This window comes from Mus musculus, chromosome Y (assembly GCF_000001635.26).
Source record: "Mus musculus strain C57BL/6J chromosome Y, GRCm38.p6 C57BL/6J".
Classification (NCBI taxonomy): domain Eukaryota; kingdom Metazoa; phylum Chordata; class Mammalia; order Rodentia; family Muridae; genus Mus; species Mus musculus.
Genome location: NC_000087.7, coordinates 72,849,101 through 72,862,603, shown reverse-complemented (window position 1 = coordinate 72,862,603; position 13,503 = coordinate 72,849,101).

Below are 13,503 nucleotides of genomic sequence, written 5' to 3'. Positions count from 1 at the left end.
GCTGGTAGTCTTGGGTTCTATAAGAGAGCAGGCTGAGCAAGCCAGGGGAAGCAAGACAGTAAAGAACATCCCTCCATGGCCTCTGCGTCACCTTCTGCTTCCTGACCTGTTTGAGTTCCAGACCTGACCTCCTTAGTGATGTAAGCCAATAAATCTCTCCTTCCTCCCCAAATTGCTTCGTGGTCATGATGTTCTGTCCAGGAATAAAAACCCTGACTAAGACAACACCCTATCCTGTTACATATATTATGCTATTTTTTTCTAAGCCCAGTTTATAGAGATAATTATGTCTGACAGAAAATAAAGCTCATTAATTTGAACAAAGAGTTTCAATAACAGAAAGTACTCTAGTTTTGGAGGGTTAACATGGTGAGTCAAAAAATGAGATGAACTGCCTTGTTGCTGCTCTAAGAACTTAAGAGGTTTTTTTGCAATGATGATTTGTGGGAATTTAAAAGGTATACATAACTACATGTGTATTTGTGTTTGTGTGAGAGAGAGAGAGATTAGGATAAAGTAATTTGTATTATTATTATTATTAACAATTTTTCATACAATATATTTTGAGCATGTGTCCCATCCCTGAATACCTCCCAGATTTTTTCCAACCATCATACCCAATTTAATGTTCTTTCTCTTTCTTTCTCTCTCTTTTTCTTTCTCTCTCTAAATGAAAAAAACAAAAAAGCCTGAATCAACAACAACAAAAAATCATGAAATCAAAAAGCCTCAGAAAATCACACACACACACACACAAAACACACACACATATACACACACACAGAGAGAGAGAGAGAGAGAGAGAGAGAGAGAGAGAGAGAGAGAGAGAGAGAGAGAGAGAGAAAGCCAAACCAAACAACATCAAAGAAGTCCACAAAAATAACATGTGTTGGTCAACTCTCTGTAGGTATTAGTCAACTCTGGAATTTGGTTGACATGCACAGCAATATTCCATCAGAAAAAAAGAGTTCTTTCATATGCCTGAGGGTCTCAATTTAGAACAGAGTCTATGTACATTTCCCCATCTAAGTGTTGGGATCTCATCTATCTTGAACTTGTACAGGTTTCATTTGTGCTACCACAGTCTTGTGAATTCTTATGTTCAACACCATTTTGTCTGGAAGAGAATGAAGAGGAAACCATATTTTTATGAAACTTAATAAATAAGTTTTCTCCACTTAAGAATAAGAACAAATTTGTTGTTAGAGTTATAACATCTCTCTTTTCAAAGAGACCATCTCATTACAGACATGTGTTCATTCCAAGTACGAAATAACTAATATAATAATGTAAACTTTTAGTTATCTTCCAATATTGGTAAATATTTACAATTCAACTGATTTGGTAAATCAATTCAAAACTGACATTACCAATTTGAAAATTAAATACCTGTTTATTAAAATTACTAAGGTATAAAAATAAGTATGATTGCTATCAGAAAATATTGCCTTAATAAAATTAACATAAGTGAAGTAACAATTTTACTTAATATAGATTGTATCTCATATTCATCAATACTATTTTAAGATATTATAGTCTTCATTTTATGCATCTGGGATTAGATGACATGCTGAATTTCAGTGCCTGAAATAATAACTAGAGATGTTAGATGACTGGGAGGAAACTGGATTTGATTTTTATACTTATTGTGTTTTTATAATACTAATATTAAATCAATTGGTTACTACACTAAAGCTTTTTGAATCACTTTTTTTCAAATTTTAAAATCTTATGCTACCTCTTATACTACATAGCAAGGCATTATTCAACAGATTCTTAATTTGTTAAATTGTTCTTTGTGAATGACAATGATGTGTAAGAATATTAAAATCATCAATATACTCACCAAATAACTACAATGTTTTTAATATGTTGAAGGGATTTTTATATTCTGCATCTTTTAGAAAAATATCTTAATGTTCATTAGACACAGCCCTGGAAGGAATTAGGGTAATTTTTTTCTTTGAGCTTAGAGATGGGTGAGTCCTTCAGTAACATTTAGAATTTCTTTTTACCATGAGCATTCTTGAATCTCAACAGTCCTGACCCATGAAACAATCGAACAGGGTCTGAGAAACCACCTAAGGAGAGAATGGGGAACAAGAAACACAAAGAATGGACAGCAAGACAAAAAAAAAAAAAAAAAAAAAAAAAAAAAACAACAACAAAAAACCTGATCAAGCTGACAAATTTTGTTTTTCCCAGGCAGGTTTTATACCAATAGAAACAGGAAATGGGGAGTGAAAATGATGCGAAATCACTTTGTTTCTGGGGGAAAGCACCTATTCCCCAAAGCAGGATATTGACTAGGTAAAAAAAGTTCAGCAGGAGGAACAAAACAGAGTGGGTTGCTAAGTACCTGTCCACAAGATCTATAGCTATTTGTTCTTAACTGGGACTAGTACTTTCCTATACAGGCCTCAACTTTTCCCACAGAAATCTCAACTAAGATAGGACTTTTCCACTAAGGCCAAAACTTTGTTAGTAAGGACTTCTGGCTGACAAGGCAGTTAACTTCACCCACAGTCATTCCCAACAATTGACTATAAATACTGCACCTGGAAATTAAAAATAATATTTGTTTGCATGAGATGCAAGCATGAACATGTCTTGATTGGATTAACAACTTTTGGATTAGAATGGCTAGAAGATAAATACAACAAGACAAATTAAAATTAAGTTAACTATTGGGTAAGTAAACCTAATTAATATGCTTTATTGGCAAAACCAGATACTAATATTGAGAAAACCAGCAAAGTTTCAACATTAAGGTCAAAAGAGCTATGAAACAAAAAACCTTTTTAAAATTAGGGATGTGAAAATTTTAATTTCTCATTTGTTTAATGTTGCATGAGACTGTAGAAAAAATAGTGACAATGGGATAGAAGTCAACATAAGATTCAAAGTCACACAAAACATTAAAATAGACAGCATTTGCTAAATAAAAGTGTAATTTCAAAACTTAGTGAAATATTTATTAATAAAAAACTATTTGAAAGCATGTGGCAATGAGCAGACTAAAGCCCACACTAAAACGTTAGCTTATCTTTGGAGTTATTAATAGTATGCCAAAATTGGAATGCCTTCTTTTGAGACACGGATGCATTTAATGAAATCATATTCTCTCTAAAATTTTCATAACATCAACACTGCTGACAAGTATGAAGAAAGCAATGACTTGACTAGCTATTGATGCTGCAGTAAGTTTGTATTTTATTTTAATTTATTTACATTCCAAATATCCCACCTCCTTATCCCACTTCCTACAGTTCTTCAACCCATTCATCTTCCCCATTTCCTCTGAGAGGGTGTTCCACAAGACACCCACCCCATCTCACCTCAACATATCCCACACCAGCATCCCTGATGCATCAAGTCTCTCCAGGATTCAGTCTATCCTTTCCCACTGGGCTGGAAAAAGCAATACTCTGCTACATATGTGCCAGGGGCCATGGACTAGCCCAAGTATGCTCTTTGTCTGGTGGCTTAGTCTCTCAGATCTTCCTGGGAGTTTGGGTTAATTGACACTCTTGGTAATCCTATGGGGTTGTCATCTTCTTCAGTTCTTTCAAACTTTTCTCTAACTCTTCTGTATGCGTCCAATGATTAACTATAATTATCTGCATGTGTCTCAGTCAGTTGTTTTTAGAGACACTAGGGGCCCTGTCTATTAACTGGAGGTGGTCTTTCCAGGTTCCATCTCCGCACTGTTGGGCATTTCGGCTAAGATCACCACCCAGTTCCGGGAGCCTCTCACATCCCAGCTCTCTGGGACTTTCTAGAGTTCCTAAGAGCTCCCCACCACCAGATTACACGTCTGGTACATGGATCAGACCCCCTGAAACTGGAATCATGGATGATTTCAACTTACAAAGAATGTGTAGAGAAACAAATGTTTTCTCTGGAAGAGTACTGGCTATCACTCCTAACCACTGAGCAATCTCTCCAATTCAAGAATATTATTTCTTTAAGACAAGATGTCTTTTCTTGAAGTTCTTATATTGGAAATTATAGATAAAATCTTTTGTAACATGATGCTAATTGTCTGAGAATATGTTTCCCATCTGTACCTTAAATACTAGATTAATTTAAAATGTTAACTGTCACTAAACAACATTAATAACTATTTTTCATTTCATTTTTCATGCAGGTTATTGTAGACTAAATAAATAGTCTGATGTTATGCTGTGCATGGTTGTGCACGCCTTTATTCCCAGCACATGGGAGGCAGAGGCAGGTGGATTTCTGAGTTCAAGGCCAGCCTGGTCTACAAAGTGAGTTCCAGGACAGCCAGAGCTATAGAGTGAAACTCTGTCTCACAAAACCATAATAAATAAATAAATAAATAAATAAATAAATAAATAAATAAATAAATAAATAAATAAATAAATAAATAAATAAATAAATAAATAAATAAAATAAAAATTAAAAAAAATAAAAAAGAAGTCTGATTTTATTGTGTGAATTGATGCATTTAAAATTAATGCAAAATATAACATATGATTATTCTCACAATGAAGATATCCATAAGATACCTTATGTGATAAAATGTTTTAGCAGTGAACTATATTTTAACAGAGAGATCATTGAAAAGCCCTAAACTTGTGTCCTTTATTATCTGAAATAGGGTGTATTATGTGTATGTATGTATATATGTATGTATGCATTGTATGTGTGTGTCTTTCTGTGAGTGTATTTGAACTTTGTGAGGGTGCGAAGAGAAAGCGTTATGAACCAAGCAGTCCAGGAAGGTTAGGTTGGGGTGTCTCCTCTGGAGTTATACACCCCAGGATTTGGCTATATTTGAAGCCAGCAAACTCTAACAATAGTATTGCTAATATCCCCTTCTAAATTTGAATCATATCCCTACACCCATTGCCCAAATTGTTGCTGTATGAACAATATGGATGCTGTAAATTCAAACTCTGCCCTTGTCATTCAATAGCAATCTCAGTTAACTACTAAGACATCTCTTTAAATACTCTTTTGTGAACACAGACAAATAATAAAATTCTTCTAGTTTTAGAGCTTTATGATAGCTATGAATTTCAACAAGATATCATAAGGACCTATTAATGATTAGAGGTTTGGCAAAGGTAAGTGCTTGATCATGGACCATTTTCCACTTTGGTTAATGCTTCACATGTTGAATTATACCATATCAGAATATACATGAATATTTGTCTTAAGCATTACACAGAATAAGAAAATAAACAGAATAGGAAAGTGAATGGAAGATAGTTTTGACATTACTAATTAATTTACAAAATTATTTTTAAAATGGAATTTAAAATGAGAGATAGTAATTGTTAGTGAAGTTGTTAAAAAACGAAATTTTTGTGGAGAAAATAATTTTCTACACTAGATCTTTAGGCTAGTCTGTTCCAATAGGGGAAAGTAACTGGTATTGGTAAGACATAATTTTTATTTCCAGTATTCAGTAGGCTAATGCAGCAAAATCATACTTTCCAAGGAAATTTGAGCTATGTAGTGAGATCCTATGGCTTAATAAGTGTTCTATTAATACAAGATACCATCACCAGGAAAATATTGTAAACTGAAACCATTTAATCATGACTTGCTTACAGTTTCAGAGATTTAGTTCATTCTTACTGTGGTGGAAGTGCAGTAGCATGTAGACAGACATGTTAATTGAACAGTAGCGAGAGAATCTTCAGGTAGAAAGAAGAGAGAAACTCTGGTCTTGTAATGTACATTTTGAAATATCAAAATAATACCCAGTGTCAATACTTCCAAAAATGTTATACCCATTTCAACAAGGTCATACTTATTCCAACAAGGCCATACCTGCTTACTCTTTCAATTATGTTACTCAGTACTTATTCAAATATATGAACCTTATGGGGGCCATCCTTATTCACACTGTTTCTAAATACTTTCTTTTTAATTGGACACTTTACTTATTTGCATTTCAAATGTTATCTCCATTCCATGTTTTCCATCTACAACCCCTATATCCCATCTCCCCTTTCCCTGATTTTATGAGGGTGATCCTCCAACCTCCAACCCACTCCTACCTCACCGCTCTAGCATTAGGCATAGAGTGTGGAATAACCACGATACAACTCATGAACTACATGAACTTCAGGAGGAAGTAAGACCAAAGAGTGGATGCTTCCATCCTAATTAAACGGGGAACAAAATACTCAAGGGACGTAGATGATGGGAGGGAATTGTGAAGAAGAGAAGAGGGGGGGCAAAAAAGAGGGGAAGAATCAGGAATGGGAGAAGACAGGAGAGTTGTTCAGAGGGTAAGGACATTGAACAGGGGTGTATAGCAACTGGGGGATGAGGAACTGGTGGTAAAAAACAGAAAGTCCCAGATGCTAAGAAAGCAAGAGCTTCCCAGGACTCCAGAAGGATGGCATTAGCTAAAATACTCCCACAAAGGGGACGGGAAAACCTGTCGAGACTAAATATATTATTTAAAGAGAGATAATGAAGTATTCTCTCACTCTTTCTCTGTTTCTGTCTGTCTGTCTCTGTCTCTGTCTCTGTCTCTCCCTCTCCTTTCCTTCATCTCTCCCTCCATCCCTCCCCCTCGGTTGTGTGGTTTGGTATGGTGGTGGTTGTGGTGGTGGAGATTGTGTGTGTGTGTGTGTGTGTGTGTGTGTGTGTGTGTGTGTGTGTGTGTGTGTGTGTGTGTGTGTGTGTGTGTTTGCATGTGAACACACACATGCCTGTGAAGAAATGCCATGGTGTGCATGTATAGCTCAGATGACATCAGATGTCACTTTTATTTCTCTACAATATAGGACATAAGAGTCAAACTCAGGCTGTCAGGGTTGGCAGGAAACACTTTACCAGTTGAGCCATCTCTACTGCCCATAACATAAAGGTCTATATCTAGTTTTGTTTAGTCTATGTATAGTTTAGCTGACTATGGATTTACTTTCTTGGTGTATCCTGGCATAAAGACATTCTTCATATTTCTTTATACTTTATACTTTAGCAAGTAGTATAGTAGTGATGTTACTTTCAGAAATGTACTATGGTTATTTAAAGTATTACTATTAAAGAAAAAAGAGATAAATGGTATATGAAAACTTTATCCTGACAATGTTTCTGCATATATAAAAATAATCTAAAACAAAAATTGAAGATTAAATAATTAAGCTTGAGATATACTTTCCTTTTATGAATATTCAGTAGGGACGTATAATTTAGGAGGAATAACAGATGTTTCAAGCCTTTGTTTCATAAGGCTTCTGCTACTCTGAAAATGTTTATGCAAACTAAAACGCCCAAAATAAAAATCAGTAAAGAAAATTGTATTTGAACACTGACATTCTTATTATGAACCACACATATGTAAAAAAATTAAAATAGTAACATAGATATTTATCTTGCTAACATTTAAAATATTGAGTAATGAAGTATTTGTGCATATTTTACTGTCTTGAAAGAGAATCTCAACAATTACCTTAGGCTTTTTTTTTTAACTCAAAGGTCTTCCAATTATGGCTGTAGCTATGAGTATTAACTACCATACCAGCAAGAATTGTTTTAGATATTTACAAGAAAACTATTAGCTGGGATATAGGTATCTGCACCGTAGATTTTGTAAGAAAAAGAAGAATAAAATATTAATAAAATAGAATATGTTAAAAAATTCAGTTTTGTTGCACATTTCCTGAACAGAAAAAAAAAATATCATGATTTATATACCATATATCCAGGATTATGTGCATAAGCTTATGTGTATTTGTGTGTGTGTGTCCGCACACACATGCACATGCACACACTTGTGCACGTATCTAACTTATTTCTAAACCTATAGCTTACTATAACTCTTCAAAATAAAATATGTTAACTCACAAAATGTCATGTTTACATGATATTAGTTCAATTTTTAGGGTAGAAACCTAGATGTCAGAAAAGTTAGTATTTTTTTATTTTTATATTATGAAGATAGTTGTATACCCCTGTGTATATTTTACTTTTTCCCTTTAACATAGAAATGAATAATGGTTTGAAAATTTGGTACTCTTTTTCAAACTTTTTGTTTGATCTTCCTGAGTTTTAAATCATGCACCCAGTCCCACTTATCTCCTCATCACCTTGTATTCCGCTTCCATCATTGCAACCACCCCACCAGAATAAGAATCTCATCCTGGAATTTATAATGTCACAGTGTATATCCCACAGTGTGCACTTTTATCTACACTTCTTTGTTTCCAAGTTGTTCATTTTAATGAGTCTTAAGAGCTCTCTGCCTTCTACTATACTATCAGTACTAATGCATAACTGTAACTCCTCTCAGATATCCTGTTGTTGCCCTTTTTTATGGAGATCCTGTAGTATGGGATCTGTAGGGTGGCCATTTTAATCTACTTCAGCAGTTCACCAATGGGGGTCAATGTTGTGGTGGGGCAATTCAAACCCCAGGATCTGGGCCTGAGAGAGATCTGACTAATCAGACCACCAGCTCTGCCACACTACCACCATCTGGGAGAGATTTCCTGCCCTTCCCAAGCTTCCCTTTCCAAAGTTGCAGCCAAAAAGGGGCAGAAACAACTTTCATGCTACCATACCCTCAGTGCTCTCTCATTTGTGCCCCTGCCATCAAAGCCAGCTTTACTGTGCTTCCCAGACATGGTAGAGGGGTCATACTCTACAGTGCTACAGCAGGTAAGGGATGGAGCCAGGTCTCTAATTCTCACTCCCTCTGAGCATGCTCACCAGTAACCCCCCAAACCAGGGCCAACTCCCTCCCTGCTGCTCAGATGAGGTGCATGGCCTAATCTCCCAAGTGCTGCAAGAGGTGATTGGGCTCATGGCCCCATCAGGGACAGCTCTCTTGCCAAGGGTGGTGAGGGCAGAAGGGATGGAAAGGGTCTCTCCTTTGTCCAAACCACTGCACATCAAACAAGAGTCAGGACCAGGTACCCATGCCCATGCCCACCAGGCAGCTCATCAGAAAGCCCCAAATCTAGGGCCAGCTCTACTCTGCTGCTCAATCAAGGAAGGCTGTCACTAGAGGCAGGTTTTGAGATCATATATGCTCATGTCTGGCCAGTGTGTAGACAGCCTCTTTTTGCTGCCTGTGGATGAAAATTTATAGCTCTTGGCTTCATCTCCGGCTCTAACAAAAATCTTCCTGAAAACTACCATGATTCTTGGCAAGACAATAATGAAATTAACCTCTGAAACTGTAAGGCAGCCCCAGCAACGTTCTTTGCTTTATAGGAATTACTGTGGTCATAGTGTCTCTTCATAACAACAAAACTGAAATTTCGACACCTTCCATCCTTACCCTCCAATTCATTCTCTAAATTTCTTTCCCACATTCACATTTTATTTTATACTCTATGATAATGATTAAAACGTCCAGGTAATAGTAAATAAACAGTAAATTACTAAGATTTCTTTTTTTGAATCTATTCAACATTTTATCATTTTTATCATAAATGTAACACTGTTCTTGTTTCAAATACAAATAAAATCTCAAAGAAAAATGAACTGTAATAAGAGGATATTAGCCAAAGACGTACAGATTTCCTAAGATACAATCCACAGAACTCAACAAACTTAACAACAAGAAGGGTCCAAGTGAGAATGCTTCAATCATACTTGTAAGGGAGAAGAAAGAAATCACACGAGGCAGAGAGAGAGAGAGAGAGAGAGAGAGAGAGAGAGAGAGAGAGAGAGAGAGAGAGAGAGAGAGAGAGAGAGGGAGAGGGAGAGAGAGAGAGGGAGGGAGAACTAGGTGGGAGATGGGAGGGGGAGGAAAAAAATGAACACATTCAGGTATGGGAAGGCAGGAGAGAGGCCATGAGGGTTAGCAGCTCTCCCAAGTCTGCCTGCCCAGAGCATAGGAGGAACTCTGGCCAGATGTGGGCTATCCTTCCTACCCTTCCTTCCCCTGCCCTCATTAGTTTCCACATATTTGGTGCTAAATTTTCATTTTTTATGAAGTCTATGACAATCCTAGAACTAAGGTATCACAAAACTGGTTCATCCTTGTTTTCTGCAATGATCACTTTTCATACTATTAAAAGAGCTGGAGTCCTATTCATCCCTCCATGTTAAAATTAACTAGGTCCTAAGATTGCTGTTTTTACTGACTGCATGTGCTGCTGTTCCCAGTCCATGTCTCCATTCAGAGATCAAAAACCAGCAGCAGCCTTATGACTTGACTAGGACAATTGAGAATACTGAAATGGGTTATTGGGCCCAACTGGCTAATAAAGAAAAACCACTTGGGATGTCATGATTTCCATATTTAACGTTTGATCTGTGCAGGCTTGCTGATAACTCATGGCCTGACTCCCAACAGACTTTACAACATTCATACACGAAGTAGACTTAGGGAGAATTTTGTATATGTCTGGGGAAAAGAGAACTGTGGCATATGGGGAACCAGAACAATTCTATTATGCTTTTTGGGATTGTGAAACATCGGGATAGAAGGCATCAATGGAAAATTTTATTGCAGTCACCTGACAGGGGAGGGAATCTGAAGTTCAACTAAAGTTCACCAGCCTAGGAAAGCAGGAAAAGGGCTGGGAAACTGGGAAACCTTGGGGCCTCCGATTTTATATTATTGGGGGGAAAAACCTCAAACTCATTTTCACAATTAGGCTCCTGATAAAACCAATAGTAAACCCCCTGAATGTGACTGTAGGACCAAACCGAATTTTGGCAAACACTAAACCTATACCAAGAGGTCTTGCCCTGAAAAACCTATGCCAAAGTCTATTCTCAAACCAGTGTTTGTTGACCTCCCAGTCCTTCCCCAGCAGGCTCTGCGCCCCCGTAGATCTGCTCTGGTCAAGGATGCTAAAAACCTTTCAGATTTTGACCAGTTCCCAACCAGAGCTAACCATCTTCTGCTGGCTGTGTTATTATGCCAGAAACCCTTTTTATGAAGATGTTGGTTTTATGTCTAAATATAATGAGTCCGAGAGAGACACTGCATGCATATGGTCCCAAGAGAAGAACCTTAACCATACAGACCATATCAGGACAGGGGACCTGCCTGGGAAAAGTTCCCTTGTCACATCAACATATTTGTAACCAAAATACCCTCATGGTGCATTCCAAATGGGTTATTTCCCCCTGAACAGGCATGGTGGGCCTGTTCAACAGGGTTGACTCTGTGTGTGCATGGAGAGGTTCTTAATTCCCCTACTGCAAAGGAGTTCTCTATTCTAGTCCAATTGGTGCCATCCATAACCTATTATTCAGAGGAAATAGTGCTGAAGAACCTAATAGGGCATGTTGGGGGAGACCTCAAAAGACAGAAGAGAGAAAATATTTCCCTAACGTTGGCTATAATTTTGGGAGCAGGGCTACCTAGTGCAGGCACTGGGATAGCAGCTCTAACATTGTAAGAGAATAAATATACAGCCTTATATTAGATACAGATCAAGACAGCCAATGCTTAGAAAAATCCATTGCACACCTAGAGTGAAATGTAGATTCCCTGGCTGAGATAGTTGAACAGAACATACAAGGGTTAGACTTTGTGTTCCTGCATCAGGGATCCACTTAGACTTGAACTACTTTTTCTTTCTTTTCTAGATATATTGGATTTTTTGCTAATATTCATTATAGAACAATATGTGAAATGTTCATAAAAAACATTCCTAAATGTTCCATAACCTTCCCAAACACTGTCTCTACCTGGAGACCAACTGTTTAAATATATTAGCCTACTCAAAATATTATATATTCAAATCATAATAAGACTGAAGCTATGGTGACAGCTAGAGGCGTAAATTGCTTCTGAGTAAAATTTTCACACTAAATGGACAACTGTGACCATAGAACAGGCACTGAGTTAACATGTCAGTGGTGGGCATAAATATACCACCTCCTGTTTAAACGTGTACACTGTGTTTAAACTGTAAGACAGAATTTGCAACACCTATTCCCTTGTTTGTCTTCCCAATATTTTATTATTGAATAAAGCTTACTTGTCTGAACTTTATTACTTGTCTATTTGGTTGTTATATAGGAGATAGGTTGCCAGGCATATTACTTCTATGACTTCTACCTTTTTGATTGCTAGTCTTAGTTATTAACTTTACTGAATATTGAATTAACTGAAAGTGAAAAGCACTGGATATAAGTGATTTTCGGTTCATTACCTCATTTGAGGTCTAAAAACCTATCCTAACTCTGGGACACATATTCTTGTGCTAGCCTATGTAAAGCACATAGAAGACCCCTTTGGTTTTTGCCTTTTTGTCTTCATTCTCACAGGTATGCTTGTTCTTTTGAAGGTTTTAGAGTATATTTCTTTGAGAGCCCAACATATACTGAAGAACATCTGGGAAACTCAGTCTTGTGGACAGAAGATCTATTGGATTCCTTTACTATCTGACCATAGACATCTATTTTTAAATACCTGGGCTGGACCACAGTGTATAAATCCCTCTACAAACACATACACACACACACACACACACACACACACACACACACACACACACACACACACACATAATTATTCCAGTTTTTTCTTTAAAGAATTTTGACTACCATACCTAAAATCTCTAAAATTAAATTTATCTTCCTATATCCAATTACTTTCATGCTCCTGTTTTGAAGATATTCTAAACTATATCATACTATCAATTTTACTAATTATTTTATTTATTTATATTTCAAATGTGATCCCCTTCAGCATACTCCCTCCATGAGGCCCCTACCACACTTCCCTCCATTCTCTAAAATGTTACTCTCCCACCCACCTCTCTAGAATTCAACTTTTCTGGGGACATAAAGCTTCCACAGGACAAGCACACACCCTCATCGCACTGAGGCCAGACAATGCAATCCTCTGCTACATATGTATAGTAGGGGTTATGTACTAGTACATGTATGCTTTTTGGTTGGTGGCTTAGTACCTGAGAATTCTGAGAAATCTAGTTTTTTCATGGTGTTGTTCTTCCAATAGGGTTGTAATTCCCTTCAGTTCCTTCAGTCTTTGATCAAACTCTTCCATAGGGGTTCCTGGGTTTAGACCAATGATTGGCTGTAAATATCTGCATCTGTCTCAGTCAGTTGATGGCATAGCCTCTTTTAGGACAGTCATGCCATGTTCATGTCTGAAAGCATATCTTGGTCAATTAACAAATGGTACCTTCTGAAACTGAAAAGGTTCTGTAAGGCAAAGGACACTGTCAATAGGACAAAATGGCAACCTAGTAATGGAGAAAAGTTCTTTACTAACCCTACATCTGATCGAAGGCTAATATTCAAAATATACAAAGAATTCAAGAAGCTAGACTCCAAAAAAAAAAAAAAAAAAAACAAAAACATAAAACAAAAAACAAAAAACAACCTAATGAAAAAATGAGCTCTAGAGCTAAACAAAATTCTCAATTTAGGAATCTCAAAAGCCTGAGAAGCACCTAAAGAAATGTTCAACATCCTCATTTATTGTGAAATAAAAATCAAAACCACGCTGAGATTCCATCCTAAACCAATCAGAATGGTTGAGACCAAAATGTCAGGTGAAAATAGCTGCTA